Source organism: Lithobates pipiens, unplaced genomic scaffold (genome assembly GCF_037356315.1).
Source record: "Lithobates pipiens isolate NorthernLeopardFrog02 unplaced genomic scaffold, aLitPip1_a1.2 Scaffold_13, whole genome shotgun sequence".
Lineage (NCBI taxonomy): Eukaryota > Metazoa > Chordata > Amphibia > Anura > Ranidae > Lithobates > Lithobates pipiens.
In genome coordinates this window covers 548,068,931-548,085,972 of record NW_027507718.1, presented here as the reverse complement: position 1 = coordinate 548,085,972, position 17,042 = coordinate 548,068,931, and the positions used below count along the sequence as shown (strand labels likewise).

Sequence of the window (17,042 nt, the reverse complement as noted above, 5' to 3'; positions counted from 1 at the left end):
AGCTGGTGAACCATATTAACCTCATTTATGAAGGCATGTATCTCATCTGGGTGTAAGGAAGAAAACATGTAGCATTCACCAGGGTAAGAGAAGGTTATGGTCCTCATCCGGGTTCACCATCCACTTCCTGGATTAATGTTGGCTCAGAGATAACACAATCATGGAAAAACTGTTGCTTGTGCATTTCTTTGTTATGATAACAAAAGTAGAATTCAGTCTGCCCCCTCCTGCAACTTCTCACTAAGTTTTTCGTGAGAATGTACAGTCTAATCACTGGGCAAGAGGAGAAGGGAAAAGTTTCCTCCTGCCTGCAGCAGACATGACATGATCACAGCCTAGACAAAGTTACCAACTAAAGCTCATGGATGGATTATAAGTATGAAACCAGGAGCAATCTCTGTGCTAGAAGTGGAGACTTACATTACAAACATTGGAACACCTCAGACGAAGATCCACTTTTGAAACACTGCATATACTCTTGAGCTTGGCATCATACTACAAGATTTAAGAGACTGAAGACTGCATAGAAGTATACAACTGGCCAGCAGCAGGAGCATTTCAATGAGCAAGACTGGGCCAAAATTTACTAGAGACAAGAGCACATGCTGGGGGCTTCACTACAAGAATTAAGATACAGAAGTGCTTGAACATCAGCCGGACAATTTTAATGAGGGATAAGGCCTAACCAGTGTAAGCCCAACTTTTATTTTATCAAGGTGGAGAGGGGGTGCAGGTAATGTGAGTGATATAATGTGATGTGGTTTTGGTGCACACTGACCTTGCACTTAGGATTTTTTTGAGCATCTCAAAATTCAAAAAATGTCCTGTCAACACTAAATAAAACAGAAAATAGGACACCATCAGCAACAAACCCTCACCTCGGTAGATAATTTATCAGAGACATTTTATAAAACTTCTATATTGAATAAGTGAAACCATATTCTACATAACTGAACTTGTGCTTTATTTAACTGCAAAACACCAAACAAAGCATAACCCCTGACACCCTACATTTTTTATCCCTTCAAGTCAAAGAATGATAATAACTATGTTGGATATAATCAAACAATAGATTGAAGACTTTCATTGTATTGTCATATGTACAAAGTACTAATACTAAATAAAGCTTGAGTGCATTTTTTGAATTTAACAAGAAGCCGTGTTTCTCCAACAGAGGGCGCAGTGGCCAAGTGGGAAGGCGTTGGTCTCGTAAACCAAAGATCATGGGTTCAATCCCCATCTGTGCCTAATACTCTCTCAAATTAATGTATTGAGCGTGATAATAATTGGCAATAAGCTGGTGAACCATATTAACCTCATTTATGAAGGCATGTATCTCATCTGGGTGTAAGGAAGAAAACATGTAGCATTCACCAGGGTAAGAGAAGGTTATGGTCCTCATCCGGGTTCACCATCCACTTCCTGGATTAATGTTGGCTCAGAGATAACACAATCATGGAAAAACTGTTGCTTGTGCATTTCTTTGTTATGATAACAAAAGTAGAATTCAGTCTGCCCCCTCCTGCAACTTCTCACTAAGTTTTTCGTGAGAATGTACAGTCTAATCACTGGGCAAGAGGAGAAGGGAAAAGTTTCCTCCTGCCTGCAGCAGACATGACATGATCACAGCCTAGACAAAGTTACCAACTAAAGCTCATGGATGGATTATAAGTATGAAACCAGGAGCAATCTCTGTGCTAGAAGTGGAGACTTACATTACAAACATTGGAACACCTCAGACGAAGATCCACTTTTGAAACACTGCATATACTCTTGAGCTTGGCATCATACTACAAGATTTAAGAGACTGAAGACTGCATAGAAGTATACAACTGGCCAGCAGCAGGAGCATTTCAATGAGCAAGACTGGGCCAAAATTTACTAGAGACAAGAGCACATGCTGGGGGCTTCACTACAAGAATTAAGATACAGAAGTGCTTGAACATCAGCCGGACAATTTTAATGAGGGATAAGGCCTAACCAGTGTAAGCCCAACTTTTATTTTATCAAGGTGGAGAGGGGGTGCAGGTAATGTGAGTGATATAATGTGATGTGGTTTTGGTGCACACTGACCTTGCACTTAGGATTTTTTTGAGCATCTCAAAATTCAAAAAATGTCCTGTCAACACTAAATAAAACAGAAAATAGGACACCATCAGCAACAAACCCTCACCTCGGTAGATAATTTATCAGAGACATTTTATAAAACTTCTATATTGAATAAGTGAAACCATATTCTACATAACTGAACTTGTGCTTTATTTAACTGCAAAACACCAAACAAAGCATAACCCCTGACACCCTACATTTTTTATCCCTTCAAGTCAAAGAATGATAATAACTATGTTGGATATAATCAAACAATAGATTGAAGACTTTCATTGTATTGTCATATGTACAAAGTACTAATACTAAATAAAGCTTGAGTGCATTTTTTGAATTTAACAAGAAGCCGTGTTTCTCCAACAGAGGGCGCAGTGGCCAAGTGGGAAGGCGTTGGTCTCGTAAACCAAAGATCATGGGTTCAATCCCCATCTGTACCTAATACTCTCTCAAATTAATCTATTGAGCGTGATAATAATTGGCAATAAGCTGGTGAACCATATTAACCTCATTTATGAAGGCATGTATCTCATCTGGGTGTAAGGAAGAAAACATGTACCATTCACCAGGGTAAGAGAAGGTTATGGTCCTCATCCGGGTTCACCATCCACTTCCTGGATTAATGTTGGCTCAGAGATAACACAATCATGGAAAAACTGTTGCTTGTGCATTTCTTTGTTATGATAACAAAAGTAGAATTCAGTCTGCCCCCTCCTGCAACTTCTCACCAAGTTTTTCGTGAGAATGTACAGTCTAATCACTGGGCAAGAGGAGAAGTGAAAAGTTTCCTCCTGCCTGCAGCAGACATGACATGATCACAGCCTAGACAAAGTTACCAACTAAAGCTCATGGATGGATTATAAGTATGAAACCAGGAGCAATCTCTGTGCTAGAAGTGGAGACTTACATTACAAACGTTGGAACACCTCAGACGAAGATCCACTTTTGAAACACTGCATATACTCTTGAGCTTGGCTTCATACTACAAGATTTAAGAGACTGAAGACGGCATAGAAGTATACAACTGGCCAGCAGCAGGAGCATTTCAATGAGCAAGACTGGGCCAAAATTTACTAGAGACAAGAGCACATGCTGGGGGCTTCACTACAAGAATTAAGATACAGAAGTGCTTGAACATCAGCCGGACAATTCTAATGAGGGATAAGGCCTAACCAGTGTAAGCCCAACTTTTATTTTATCAAGGTGGACAGGGGGTGCAGGTAATGTGAGTGATATAATGTGATGTGTTTTTGGTGCACACTGACCTTGCACTTAGGATTTTTTTGAGCATCTCAAAATTCAAAAAATGTCCAGTCAACACTAAATAAAACAGAAAATAGGACACCATCAGCAACAAACCCTCACCTCGGTAGATAATTTATCAGAGACATTTTATAAAACTTCTATATTGAATAAGTGAAACCATATTCTACATAACTGAACTTGTGCTTTATTTAACTGCAAAACACCAAACAAAGCATAACCCCTGCCACCCTACATTTTTTATCCCCTCAAGCCAAAGAATGATAATAACTATGTTGGATATAATCAAACAATAGATTGAAGATTTTCATTGTATTGTCATATGTGCAAAGAACTAATACTACATAAAGCTTGAGTGCATTTTTCGAATTTAACAAGAAGCCGTCTTTCTCCAACAGAGGGCGCAGTGGCCAAGTGGTAAGGCGTTGGTCTCGTAAACCAAAGATCATGGGTTCAATCCCCATCTGTGCCTAATACTCTCTCAAATTAATGTATTGAGTGTGATAATAATTGGCAATAAGCTGGTGAACCATATTAACCTCATTTATGAAGGCATGTATCTCATCTGGGTGTAAGGAAGAAAACATGTACCATTCACCAGGGTAAGAGAAGGTTATGGTCCTCATCCGGGTTCACCATTCACTTCCTGGATTAATGTTGGCTCAGAGATAACACAATCATGGAAAAACTGTTGCTTGTTCATTTCTTTGTTATGATAACAAAAGTAGAATTCAGTCTGCCCCCTCCTGCAACTTCTCACCAAGTTTTTCGTGAGAATGTACAGTCTAATCACTGGGCAAGAGGAGAAGGGAAAAGTTTCCTCCTGCCTGCAGCAGACATGACATGATCACAGCCTAGACAAAGTTACCAACTAAAGCTCATGGATGGATTATAAGTATGAAACCAGGAGCAATCTCTGTGCTAGAAGTGGAGACTTACATTACAAACATTGGAACACCTCAGACGAAGATCCACTTTTGAAACACTGCATATACTCTTGAGCTTGGCATCATACTACAAGATTTAAGAGACTGAAGACTGCATAGAAGTATACAACTGGCCAGCAGCAGGAGCATTTCAATGAGCAAGACTGGGCCAAAATTTACTAGAGACAAGAGCACATGCTGGGGGCTTCACTACAAGAATTAAGATACAGAAGTGCTTGAACATCAGCCGGACAATTTTAATGAGGGATAAGGCCTAACCAGTGTAAGCCCAACTTTTATTTTATCAAGGTGGAGAGGGGGTGCAGGTAATGTGAGTGATATAATGTGATGTGGTTTTGGTGCACACTGACCTTGCACTTAGGATTTTTTTGAGCATCTCAAAATTCAAAAAATGTCCTGTCAACACTAAATAAAACAGAAAATAGGACACCATCAGCAACAAACCCTCACCTCGGTAGATCATTTATCAGAGACATTTTATAAAACTTCTATATTGAATAAGTGAAACCATATTCTACATAACTGAACTTGTGCTTTATTTAACTGCAAAACACCAAACAAAGCATAACCCCTGCCACCCTACATTTTTTATCCCTTCAAGTCAAAGAATGATAATAACTATGTTGGATATAATCAAACAATAGATTGAAGACTTTCATTGTATTGTCATATGTACAAAGTACTAATACTAAATAAAGCTTGAGTGCATTTTTCGAATTTAACAAGAAGCCGTCTTTCTCCAACAGAGGGCGCAGTGGCCAAGTGGTAAGGCGTTGGTCTCGTAAACCAAAGATCATGGGTTCAATCCCCATCTGTACCTAATACTCTCTCAAATTAATCTATTGAGCGTGATAATAATTGGCAATAAGCTGGTGAACCATATTAACCTCATTTATGAAGGCATGTATCTCATCTGGGTGTAAGGAAGAAAACATGTACCATTCACCAGGGTAAGAGAAGGTTATGGTCCTCATCCGGGTTCACCATCCACTTCCTGGATTAATGTTGGCTCAGAGATAACACAATCATGGAAAAACTGTTGCTTGTGCATTTCTTTGTTATGATAACAAAAGTAGAATTAAGTCTGCCCCCTCCTGCAACTTCTCACCAAGTTTTTCGTGAGAATGTACAGTCTAATCACTGGGCAAGAGGAGAAGTGAAAAGTTTCCTCCTGCCTGCAGCAGACATGACATGATCACAGCCTAGACAAAGTTACCAACTAAAGCTCATGGATGGATTATAAGTATGAAACCAGGAGCAATCTCTGTGCTAGAAGTGGAGACTTACATTACAAACGTTGGAACACCTCAGACGAAGATCCACTTTTGAAACACTGCATATACTCTTGAGCTTGGCTTCATACTACAAGATTTAAGAGACTGAAGACGGCATAGAAGTATACAACTGGCCAGCAGCAGGAGCATTTCAATGAGCAAGACTGGGCCAAAATTTACTAGAGACAAGAGCACATGCTGGGGGCTTCACTACAAGAATTAAGATACAGAAGTGCTTGAACATCAGCCGGACAATTCTAATGAGGGATAAGGCCTAACCAGTGTAAGCCCAACTTTTATTTTATCAAGGTGGACAGGGGGTGCAGGTAATGTGAGTGATATAATGTGATGTGTTTTTGGTGCACACTGACCTTGCACTTAGGATTTTTTTGAGCATCTCAAAATTCAAAAAATGTCCAGTCAACACTAAATAAAACAGAAAATAGGACACCATCAGCAACAAACCCTCACCTCGGTAGATAATTTATCAGAGACATTTTATAAAACTTCTATATTGAATAAGTGAAACCATATTCTACATAACTGAACTTGTGCTTTATTTAACTGCAAAACACCAAACAAAGCATAACCCCTGCCACCCTACATTTTTTATCCCCTCAAGCCAAAGAATGATAATAACTATGTTGGATATAATCAAACAATAGATTGAAGATTTTCATTGTATTGTCATATGTGCAAAGAACTAATACTACATAAAGCTTGAGTGCATTTTTCGAATTTAACAAGAAGCCGTCTTTCTCCAACAGAGGGCGCAGTGGCCAAGTGGTAAGGCGTTGGTCTCGTAAACCAAAGATCATGGGTTCAATCCCCATCTGTGCCTAATACTCTCTCAAATTAATGTATTGAGTGTGATAATAATTGGCAATAAGCTGGTGAACCATATTAACCTCATTTATGAAGGCATGTATCTCATCTGGGTGTAAGGAAGAAAACATGTACCATTCACCAGGGTAAGAGAAGGTTATGGTCCTCATCCGGGTTCACCATTCACTTCCTGGATTAATGTTGGCTCAGAGATAACACAATCATGGAAAAACTGTTGCTTGTGCATTTCTTTGTTATGATAACAAAAGTAGAATTCAGTCTGCCCCCTCCTGCAACTTCTCACCAAGTTTTTCGTGAGAATGTACAGTCTAATCACTGGGCAAGAGGAGAAGGGAAAAGTTTCCTCCTGCCTGCAGCAGACATGACATGATCACAGCCTAGACAAAGTTACCAACTAAAGCTCATGGATGGATTATAAGTATGAAACCAGGAGCAATCTCTGTGCTAGAAGTGGAGACTTACATTACAAACATTGGAACACCTCAGACGAAGATCCACTTTTGAAACACTGCATATACTCTTGAGCTTGGCTTCATACTACAAGATTTAAGAGACTGAAGACTGCATAGAAGTATACAACTGGCCAGCAGCATGATCATTTCAATGAGCAAGACTGAGCCAAAATTTACTAGAGACAAGAGCACATGCTGGGGGCTTCACTACAAGAATTAAGATACAGAACTGCTTGAACATCAGCCGGACAATTTTAATGAGGGATAAGGCCTAACCAGTGTAAGCCCAACTTTTATTTTATCAAGGTGGAGAGGGGGTGCAGGTAATGTGAGTGATATAATGTGATGTGGTTTTGGTGCACACTGACCTTGCACTTAGGATTTTTTTGAGCATCTCAAAATTCAAAAAATGTCCTGTCAACACTAAATAAAACAGAAAATAGGACACAATCAGCAACAAACCCTCACCTCGGTAGATAATTTATCAGAGACATTTTATAAAACTTCTATATTGAATAAGTGAAACCATATTCTACATAACTGAACTTGTGCTTTATTTAACTGCAAAACACCAAACAAAGCATAACCCCTGCCACCCTACATTTTTTATCCCTTCAAGTCAAAGAACGATAATAACTATGTTGGATATAATCAAACAATAGATTGAAGATTTTCATTGTATTGTCATATGTACAAAGTACTAATACTAAATAAAGCTTGAGTGCATTTTTTGAATTTAACAAGAAGCCGTCTTTCTCCAACAGAGGGCGCAGTGGCCAAGTGGTAAGGCGTTGGTCTCGTAAACCAAAGATCATGGGTTCAATCCCCATCTGTGCCTAATACTCTCTCAAATTAATGTATTGAGCGTGATAATAATTGGCAATAAGCTGGTGAACCATATTAACCTCATTTATGAAGGCATGTATCTCATCTGGGTGTAAGGAAGAAAACATGTACCATTCACCAGGGTAAGAGAAGGTTATGGTCCTCATCCAGCTTCACCATCCACTTCCTGGATTAATGTTGGCTCAGAGATAACACAATCATGGAAAAACCGTTGCTTGTGCATTTCTTTGTTATGATAACAAAAGTAGAATTCAGTCTGCCCCCTCCTGCAACTTCTCACCAAGTTTTTCGGGAGAATGTACAGTCTAATCACTGGGCAAGAGGAGAAGGGAAAAGTTTCCTCCTGCCTGCAGCAGACATGACATGATCACAGCCTAGACAAAGTTACCAACTAAAGCTCATGGATGGATTATAAGTTTGAAACCAGGAGCAATCTCTGTGCTAGAAGTGGAGACTTACATTACAAACGTTGGAACACCTCAGACGAAGATCCACTTTTGAAACACTGCATATACTCTTGAGCTTGGCATCATACTACAAGATTTAAGAGACTGAAGGCGGCATAGAAGTATACAACTGGCCAGCAGCAGGAGCATTTCAATGAGCAAGACTGGGCCAAAATTTACTAGAGACAAGAGCACATGCTGGGGGCTTCACTACAAGAATTAAGATACAGAAGTGCTTGAACATCAGCCGGACAATTTTAATGAGGGATAAGGCCTAACCAGTGTAAGCCCAACTTTTATTTTATCAAGGTGGAGAGGGGGTGCAGGTAATGTGAGTGATATAATGTAATTTGGTTTTGGTGCACACTGACCTTGCACTTAGGATTTTTTTGAGCATCTCAAAATTCAAAAAATGTCCAGTCAACACTAAATAAAACAGAAAATAGGACACCATCAGCAACAAACCCTCACCTCGGTAGATAATTTATCAGAGACATTTTATAAAACTTCTATATTGAATAAGTGAAACCATATTCTACATAACTGAACTTGTGCTTTATTTAACTGCAAAACACCAAACAAAGCATAACCCCTGCCACCCTACATTTTTTATCCCCTCAAGCCAAAGAATGATAATAACTATGTTGGATATAATCAAACAATAGATTGAAGATTTTCATTGTATTGTCATATGTGCAAAGAACTAATACTACATAAAGCTTGAGTGCATTTTTCGAATTTAACAAGAAGCCGTCTTTCTCCAACAGAGGGCGCAGTGGCCAAGTGGTAAGGCGTTGGTCTCGTAAACCAAAGATCATGGGTTCAATCCCCATCTGTGCCTAATACTCTCTCAAATTAATGTATTGAGTGTGATAATAATTGGCAATAAGCTGGTGAACCATATTAACCTCATTTATGAAGGCATGTATCTCATCTGGGTGTAAGGAAGGAAACATGTACCATTCACCAGGGTAAGAGAAGGTTATGGTCCTCATCCGGGTTCACCATCCACTTCCTGGATTAATGTTGGCTCAGAGATAACACAATCATGGAAAAACTGTTGCTTGTGCATTTCTTTGTTATGATAACAAAAGTAGAATTCAGTCTGCCCCCTCCTGCAACTTCTCACCAAGTTTTTCGTGAGAATGTACAGTCTAATCACTGGGCAAGAGGAGAAGGGAAAAGTTTCCTCCTGCCTGCAGCAGACATGACATGATCACAGCCTAGACAAAGTTACCAACTAAAGCTCATGGATGGATTATAAGTATGAAACCAGGAGCAATCTCTGTGCTAGAAGTGGAGACTTACATTACAAACATTGGAACACCTCAGACGAAGATCCACTTTTGAAACACTGCATATACTCTTGAGCTTGGCATCATACTACAAGATTTAAGAGACTGAAGACTGCATAGAAGTATACAACTGGCCAGCAGCAGGAGCATTTCAATGAGCAAGACTGGGCCAAAATTTACTAGAGACAAGAGCACATGCTGGGGGCTTCACTACAAGAATTAAGATACAGAAGTGCTTGAACATCAGCCGGACAATTTTAATGAGGGATAAGGCCTAACCAGTGTAAGCCCAACTTTTATTTTATCAAGGTGGAGAGGGGGTGCAGGTAATGTGAGTGATATAATGTAATTTGGTTTTGGTGCACACTGACCTTGCACTTAGGATTTTTTTGAGCATCTCAAAATTCAAAAAATGTCCAGTCAACACTAAATAAAACAGAAAATAGGACACCATCAGCAACAAACCCTCACCTCGGTAGATAATTTATCAGAGACATTTTATAAAACTTCTATATTGAATAAGTGAAACCATATTCTACATAACTGAACTTGTGCTTTATTTAACTGCAAAACACCAAACAAAGCATAACCCCTGCCACCCTACATTTTTTATCCCCTCAAGCCAAAGAATGATAATAACTATGTTGGATATAATCAAACAATAGATTGAAGATTTTCATTGTATTGTCATATGTGCAAAGAACTAATACTACATAAAGCTTGAGTGCATTTTTCGAATTTAACAAGAAGCCGTCTTTCTCCAACAGAGGGCGCAGTGGCCAAGTGGTAAAGCGTTGGTCTCGTAAACCAAAGATCATGGGTTCAATCAAATTAATGTATTGAGTGTGATAATAATTGGCAATAAGCTGGTGAACCATATTAACCTCATTTATGAAGGCATGTATCTCATCTGGGTGTAAGGAAGGAAACATGTACCATTCACCAGGGTAAGAGAAGGTTATGGTCCTCATCCGGGTTCACCATTCACTTCCTGGATTAATGTTGGCTCAGAGATAACACAATCATGGAAAAACTGTTGCTTGTGCATTTCTTTGTTATGATAACAAAAGTAGAATTCAGTCTGCCCCCTCCTGCAACTTCTCACCAAGTTTTTCGTGAGAATGTACAGTCTAATCACTGGGCAAGAGGAGAAGGGAAAAGTTTCCTCCTGCCTGCAGCAGACATGACATGATCACAGCCTAGACAAAGTTACCAACTAAAGCTCATGGATGGATTATAAGTATGAAACCAGGAGCAATCTCTGTGCTAGAAGTGGAGACTTACATTACAAACATTGGAACACCTCAGACGAAGATCCACTTTTGAAACACTGCATATACTCTTGAGCTTGGCATCATACTACAAGATTTAAGAGACTGAAGACGGCATAGAAGTATACAACTGGCCAGCAGCAGGAGCATTTCTCCAACAGAGGGCGCAGTGGCCAAGTGGTAAGGCGTTGGTCTCGTAAACCAAAGATCATGGGTTCAATCCCCATCTCTGTCTAATACTCTCTCAAATTAATGTATTGAGTGTGATAATAATTGGCAATAAGCTAGTGAACCATATTAACCTCATTTATGAAGGCATGTATCTCATCTGGGTGTAAGGAAGAAAACATGTAGCATTCACCAGGGTAAGAGAAGGTTATGGTCCTCATCCGGGTTCACCATCCACTTCCTGGATTAATGTTGGCTCAGAGATAACACAATCATGGAAAAACTGTTGCTTGTGCATTTCTTTGTTATGATAACAAAAGTAGAATTCAGTCAGCCCCCTCCTGCAACTTCTCACCAAGTTTTTCGTGAGAATGTACAGTCTAATCACTGGGCAAGAGGAGAAGGGAAAAGTTTCCTCCTGCCTGCAGCAGACATGACATGATCACAGCCTAGACAAAGTTACCAACTAAAGCTCATGGATGGATTATAAGTATGAAACCAGGAGCAATCTCTGTGCTAGAAGTGGAGACTTACATTACAAACGTTGGAACACCTCAGACGAAGATCCACTTTTGAAACACTGCATATACTCTTGAGCTTGGCATCATACTACAAGATTTAAGAGACTGAAGACTGCATAGAAGTATACAACTGGCCAGCAGCAGGAGCATTTCAATGAGCAAGACTGGGCCAAAATTTACTAGAGACAAGAGCACATGCTGGGGGCTTCACTACAAGAATTAAGATACAGAAGTGCTTGAACATCAGCCGGACAATTTTAATGAGGGATAAGGCCTAACCAGTGTAAGCCCAACTTTTATTTTATCAAGGTGGAGAGGGGGTGCAGGTAATGTGAGTGATATAATGTGATTTGGTTTTGGTGCACACTGACCTTGCACTTAGGATTTTTTTGAGCATCTCAAAATTCAAAAAATGTCCAGTCAACACTAAATAAAACAGAAAATAGGACACCATCAGCAACAAACCCTCACCTCGGTAGATAATTTATCAGAGACATTTTATAAAACTTCTATATTGAATAAGTGAAACCATATTCTACATAACTGAACTTGTGCTTTATTTAACTGCAAAACACCAAACAAAGCATAACCCCTGCCACCCTACATTTTTTATCCCCTCAAGCCAAAGAATGATAATAACTATGTTGGATATAATCAAACAATAGATTGAAGATTTTCATTGTATTGTCATATGTGCAAAGAACTAATACTACATAAAGCTTGAGTGCATTTTTCGAATTTAACAAGAAGCCGTCTTTCTCCAACAGAGGGCGCAGTGGCCAAGTGGTAAGGCGTTGGTCTCGTAAACCAAAGATCATGGGTTCAATCCCCATCTGTGCCTAATACTCTCTCAAATTAATGTATTGAGTGTGATAATAATTGGCAATAAGCTGGTGAACCATATTAACCTCATTTTTGAAGGCATGTATCTCATCTGGGTGTAAGGAAGAAAACATGTACCATTCACCAGGGTAAGAGAAGGTTATGGTCCTCATCCGGGTTCACCATTCACTTCCTGGATTAATGTTGGCTCAGAGATAACACAATCATGGAAAAACTGTTGCTTGTGCATTTCTTTGTTATGATAACAAAAGTAGAATTCAGTCTGCCCCCTCCTGCAACTTCTCACCAAGTTTTTCGTGAGAATGTACAGTCTAATCACTGGGCAAGAGGAGAAGGGAAAAGTTTCCTCCTGCCTGCAGCAGACATGACATGATCACAGCCTAGACAAAGTTACCAACTAAAGCTCATGGATGGATTATAAGTATGAAACCAGGAGCAATCTCTGTGCTAGAAGTGGAGACTTACATTACAAACGTTGGAACACCTCAGACGAAGATCCACTTTTGAAACACTGCATATACTCTTGAGCTTGGCATCATACTACAAGATTTAAGAGACTGAAGACGGCATAGAAGTATACAACTGGCCAGCAGCAGGAGCATTTCTCCAACAGAGGGCGCAGTGGCCAAGTGGTAAGGCGTTGGTCTCGTAAACCAAAGATCATGGGTTCAATCCCCATCTCTGTCTAATACTCTCTCAAATTAATGTATTGAGTGTGATAATAATTGGCAATAAGCTAGTGAACCATATTAACCTCATTTATGAAGGCATGTATCTCATCTGGGTGTAAGGAAGAAAACATGTAGCATTCACCAGGGTAAGAGAAGGTTATGGTCCTCATCCGGGTTCACCATCCACTTCCTGGATTAATGTTGGCTCAGAGATAACACAATCATGGAAAAACTGTTGCTTGTGCATTTCTTTGTTATGATAACAAAAGTAGAATTCAGTCAGCCCCCTCCTGCAACTTCTCACCAAGTTTTTCGTGAGAATGTACAGTCTAATCACTGGGCAAGAGGAGAAGGGAAAAGTTTCCTCCTGCCTGCAGCAGACATGACATGATCACAGCCTAGACAAAGTTACCAACTAAAGCTCATGGATGGATTATAAGTATGAAACCAGGAGCAATCTCTGTGCTAGAAGTGGAGACTTACATTACAAACGTTGGAACACCTCAGACGAAGATCCACTTTTGAAACACTGCATATACTCTTGAGCTTGGCATCATACTACAAGATTTAAGAGACTGAAGACTGCATAGAAGTATACAACTGGCCAGCAGCAGGAGCATTTCAATGAGCAAGACTGGGCCAAAATTTACTAGAGACAAGAGCACATGCCGGGGGCTTCACTACAAGAATTAAGATACAGAAGTGCTTGAACATCAGCCGGACAATTTTAATGAGGGATAAGGCCTAACCAGTGTAAGCCCAACTTTTATTTTATCAAGGTGGAGAGGGGGTGCAGGTAATGTGAGTGATATAATGTGATTTGGTTTTGGTGCACACTGACCTTGCACTTAGGATTTTTTTGAGCATCTCAAAATTCAAAAAATGTCCAGTCAACACTAAATAAAACAGAAAATAGGACACCATCAGCAACAAACCCTCACCTCGGTAGATAATTTATCAGAGACATTTTATAAAACTTCTATATTGAATAAGTGAAACCATATTCTACATAACTGAACTTGTGCTTTATTTAACTGCAAAACACCAAACAAAGCATAACCCCTGCCACCCTACATTTTTTATCCCCTCAAGCCAAAGAATGATAATAACTATGTTGGATATAATCAAACAATAGATTGAAGATTTTCATTGTATTGTCATATGTGCAAAGAACTAATACTACATAAAGCTTGAGTGCATTTTTCGAATTTAACAAGAAGCCGTCTTTCTCCAACAGAGGGCGCAGTGGCCAAGTGGTAAGGCGTTGGTCTCGTAAACCAAAGATCATGGGTTCAATCCCCATCTGTGCCTAATACTCTCTCAAATTAATGTATTTAGTGTGATAATAATTGGCAATAAGCTGGTGAACCATATTAACCTCATTTTTGAAGGCATGTATCTCATCTGGGTGTAAGGAAGAAAACATGTACCATTCACCAGGGTAAGAGAAGGTTATGGTCCTCATCCGGGTTCACCATTCACTTCCTGGATTAATGTTGGCTCAGAGATAACACAATCATGGAAAAACTGTTGCTTGTGCATTTCTTTGTTATGATAACAAAAGTAGAATTCAGTCTGCCCCCTCCTGCAACTTCTCACCAAGTTTTTCGTGAGAATGTACAGTCTAATCACTGGGCAAGAGGAGAAGGGAAAAGTTTCCTCCTGCCTGCAGCAGACATGACATGATCACAGCCTAGACAAAGTTACCAACTAAAGCTCATGGATGGATTATAAGTATGAAACCAGGAGCAATCTCTGTGCTAGAAGTGGAGACTTACATTACAAACGTTGGAACACCTCAGACGAAGATCCACTTTTGAAACACTGCATATACTCTTGAGCTTGGCATCATACTACAAGATTTAAGAGACTGAAGACGGCATAGAAGTATACAACTGGCCAGCAGCAGGAGCATTTCTCCAACAGAGGGCGCAGTGGCCAAGTGGTAAGGCGTTGGTCTCGTAAACCAAAGATCATGGGTTCAATCCCCATCTCTGTCTAATACTCTCTCAAATTAATGTATTGAGTGTGATAATAATTGGCAATAAGCTAGTGAACCATATTAACCTCATTTATGAAGGCATGTATCTCATCTGGGTGTAAGGAAGAAAACATGTAGCATTCACCAGGGTAAGAGAAGGTTATGGTCCTCATCCGGGTTCACCATCCACTTCCTGGATTAATGTTGGCTCAGAGATAACACAATCATGGAAAAACTGTTGCTTGTGCATTTCTTTGTTATGATAACAAAAGTAGAATTCAGTCAGCCCCCTCCTGCAACTTCTCACCAAGTTTTTCGTGAGAATGTACAGTCTAATCACTGGGCAAGAGGAGAAGGGAAAAGTTTCCTCCTGCCTGCAGCAGACATGACATGATCACAGCCTAGACAAAGTTACCAACTAAAGCTCATGGATGGATTATAAGTATGAAACCAGGAGCAATCTCTGTGCTAGAAGTGGAGACTTACATTACAAACGTTGGAACACCTCAGACGAAGATCCACTTTTGAAACACTGCATATACTCTTGAGCTTGGCATCATACTACAAGATTTAAGAGACTGAAGACTGCATAGAAGTATACAACTGGCCAGCAGCAGGAGCATTTCAATGAGCAAGACTGGGCCAAAATTTACTAGAGACAAGAGCACATGCTGGGGGCTTCACTACAAGAATTAAGATACAGAAGTGCTTGAACATCAGCCGGACAATTTTAATGAGGGATAAGGCCTAACCAGTGTAAGCCCAACTTTTATTTTATCAAGGTGGAGAGGGGGTGCAGGTAATGTGAGTGATATAATGTGATTTGGTTTTGGTGCACACTGACCTTGCACTTAGGATTTTTTTGAGCATCTCAAAATTCAAAAAATGTCCAGTCAACACTAAATAAAACAGAAAATAGGACACCATCAGCAACAAACCCTCACCTCGGTAGATAATTTATCAGAGACATTTTATAAAACTTCTATATTGAATAAGTGAAACCATATTCTACATAACTGAACTTGTGCTTTATTTAACTGCAAAACACCAAACAAAGCATAACCCCTGCCACCCTACATTTTTTATCCCCTCAAGCCAAAGAATGATAATAACTATGTTGGATATAATCAAACAATAGATTGAAGATTTTCATTGTATTGTCATATGTGCAAAGAACTAATACTACATAAAGCTTGAGTGCATTTTTCGAATTTAACAAGAAGCCGTCTTTCTCCAACAGAGGGCGCAGTGGCCAAGTGGTAAGGCGTTGGTCTCGTAAACCAAAGATCATGAGTTCAATCCCCATCTGTGCCTAATACTCTCTCAAATTAATGTATTGAGTGTGATAATAATTGGCAATAAGCTGGTGAACCATATTAACCTCATTTTTGAAGGCATGTATCTCATCTGGGTGTAAGGAAGAAAACATGTACCATTCACCAGGGTAAGAGAAGGTTATGGTCCTCATCCGGGTTCACCATTCACTTCCTGGATTAATGTTGGCTCAGAGATAACACAATCATGGAAAAACTGTTGCTTGTGCATTTCTTTGTTATGATAACAAAAGTAGAATTCAGTCTGCCCCCTCCTGCAACTTCTCACCAAGTTTTTCGTGAGAATGTACAGTCTAATCACTGGGCAAGAGGAGAAGGGAAAAGTTTCCTCCTGCCTGCAGCAGACATGACATGATCACAGCCTAGACAAAGTTACCAACTAAAGCTCATGGATGGATTATAAGTATGAAACCAGGAGCAATCTCTGTGCTAGAAGTGGAGACTTACATTACAAACGTTGGAACACCTCAGACGAAGATCCACTTTTGAAACACTGCATATACTCTTGAGCTTGGCATCATACTACAAGATTTAAGAGACTGAAGACTGCATAGAAGTATACAACTGGCCAGCAGCAGGAGCATTTCAATGAGCAAGACTGAGCCAAAATTTACTAGAGACAAGAGCACATGCTGGGGGCTTCACTACAAGAATTAAGATACAGAAGTGCTTGAACATCAGCCGGACAATTTTAATGAGGGATAAGGCCTAACCAGTGTAAGCCCAACTTTTATTTTATCAAGGTGGAGAGGGGGTGCAGGTAATGTGAGTGATATAATGT

General features: G+C 39.8%; 13 non-coding genes across 13 annotated transcripts; all 13 read left to right on the top strand.

The window, feature by feature from the left end:
• The first annotated feature begins 1,176 nt into the window (after positions 1-1,176).
• Positions 1,177-1,248, top strand: TRNAT-CGU (transfer RNA threonine (anticodon CGU)). Its single transcript has one exon. It is a non-coding gene; the product is annotated as a tRNA-Thr (tRNA).
• A 1,223-nt stretch (positions 1,249-2,471) lies between these two features.
• TRNAT-CGU (transfer RNA threonine (anticodon CGU)) lies at positions 2,472-2,543 on the top strand. Its single transcript has one exon. It is a non-coding gene; the product is annotated as a tRNA-Thr (tRNA).
• A 1,223-nt stretch (positions 2,544-3,766) lies between these two features.
• TRNAT-CGU (transfer RNA threonine (anticodon CGU)) lies at positions 3,767-3,838 on the top strand. Its single transcript has one exon. It is a non-coding gene; the product is annotated as a tRNA-Thr (tRNA).
• A 1,223-nt stretch (positions 3,839-5,061) lies between these two features.
• On the top strand, positions 5,062-5,133 carry TRNAT-CGU (transfer RNA threonine (anticodon CGU)). Its single transcript has one exon. It is a non-coding gene; the product is annotated as a tRNA-Thr (tRNA).
• Positions 5,134-6,356: 1,223 nt separating this feature from the next.
• On the top strand, positions 6,357-6,428 carry TRNAT-CGU (transfer RNA threonine (anticodon CGU)). Its single transcript has one exon. It is a non-coding gene; the product is annotated as a tRNA-Thr (tRNA).
• Positions 6,429-7,651: 1,223 nt separating this feature from the next.
• On the top strand, positions 7,652-7,723 carry TRNAT-CGU (transfer RNA threonine (anticodon CGU)). The gene has a single exon. It is a non-coding gene; the product is annotated as a tRNA-Thr (tRNA).
• A 1,223-nt stretch (positions 7,724-8,946) lies between these two features.
• TRNAT-CGU (transfer RNA threonine (anticodon CGU)) lies at positions 8,947-9,018 on the top strand. The gene has a single exon. It is a non-coding gene; the product is annotated as a tRNA-Thr (tRNA).
• Positions 9,019-10,906: 1,888 nt separating this feature from the next.
• On the top strand, positions 10,907-10,978 carry TRNAT-CGU (transfer RNA threonine (anticodon CGU)). Its single transcript has one exon. It is a non-coding gene; the product is annotated as a tRNA-Thr (tRNA).
• Positions 10,979-12,201: 1,223 nt separating this feature from the next.
• Positions 12,202-12,273, top strand: TRNAT-CGU (transfer RNA threonine (anticodon CGU)). Its single transcript has one exon. It is a non-coding gene; the product is annotated as a tRNA-Thr (tRNA).
• A 617-nt stretch (positions 12,274-12,890) lies between these two features.
• On the top strand, positions 12,891-12,962 carry TRNAT-CGU (transfer RNA threonine (anticodon CGU)). Its single transcript has one exon. It is a non-coding gene; the product is annotated as a tRNA-Thr (tRNA).
• A 1,223-nt stretch (positions 12,963-14,185) lies between these two features.
• TRNAT-CGU (transfer RNA threonine (anticodon CGU)) lies at positions 14,186-14,257 on the top strand. The gene has a single exon. It is a non-coding gene; the product is annotated as a tRNA-Thr (tRNA).
• A 617-nt stretch (positions 14,258-14,874) lies between these two features.
• Positions 14,875-14,946, top strand: TRNAT-CGU (transfer RNA threonine (anticodon CGU)). The gene has a single exon. It is a non-coding gene; the product is annotated as a tRNA-Thr (tRNA).
• A 1,223-nt stretch (positions 14,947-16,169) lies between these two features.
• TRNAT-CGU (transfer RNA threonine (anticodon CGU)) lies at positions 16,170-16,241 on the top strand. The gene has a single exon. It is a non-coding gene; the product is annotated as a tRNA-Thr (tRNA).
• The last annotated feature ends 801 nt before the right edge of the window (positions 16,242-17,042 follow it).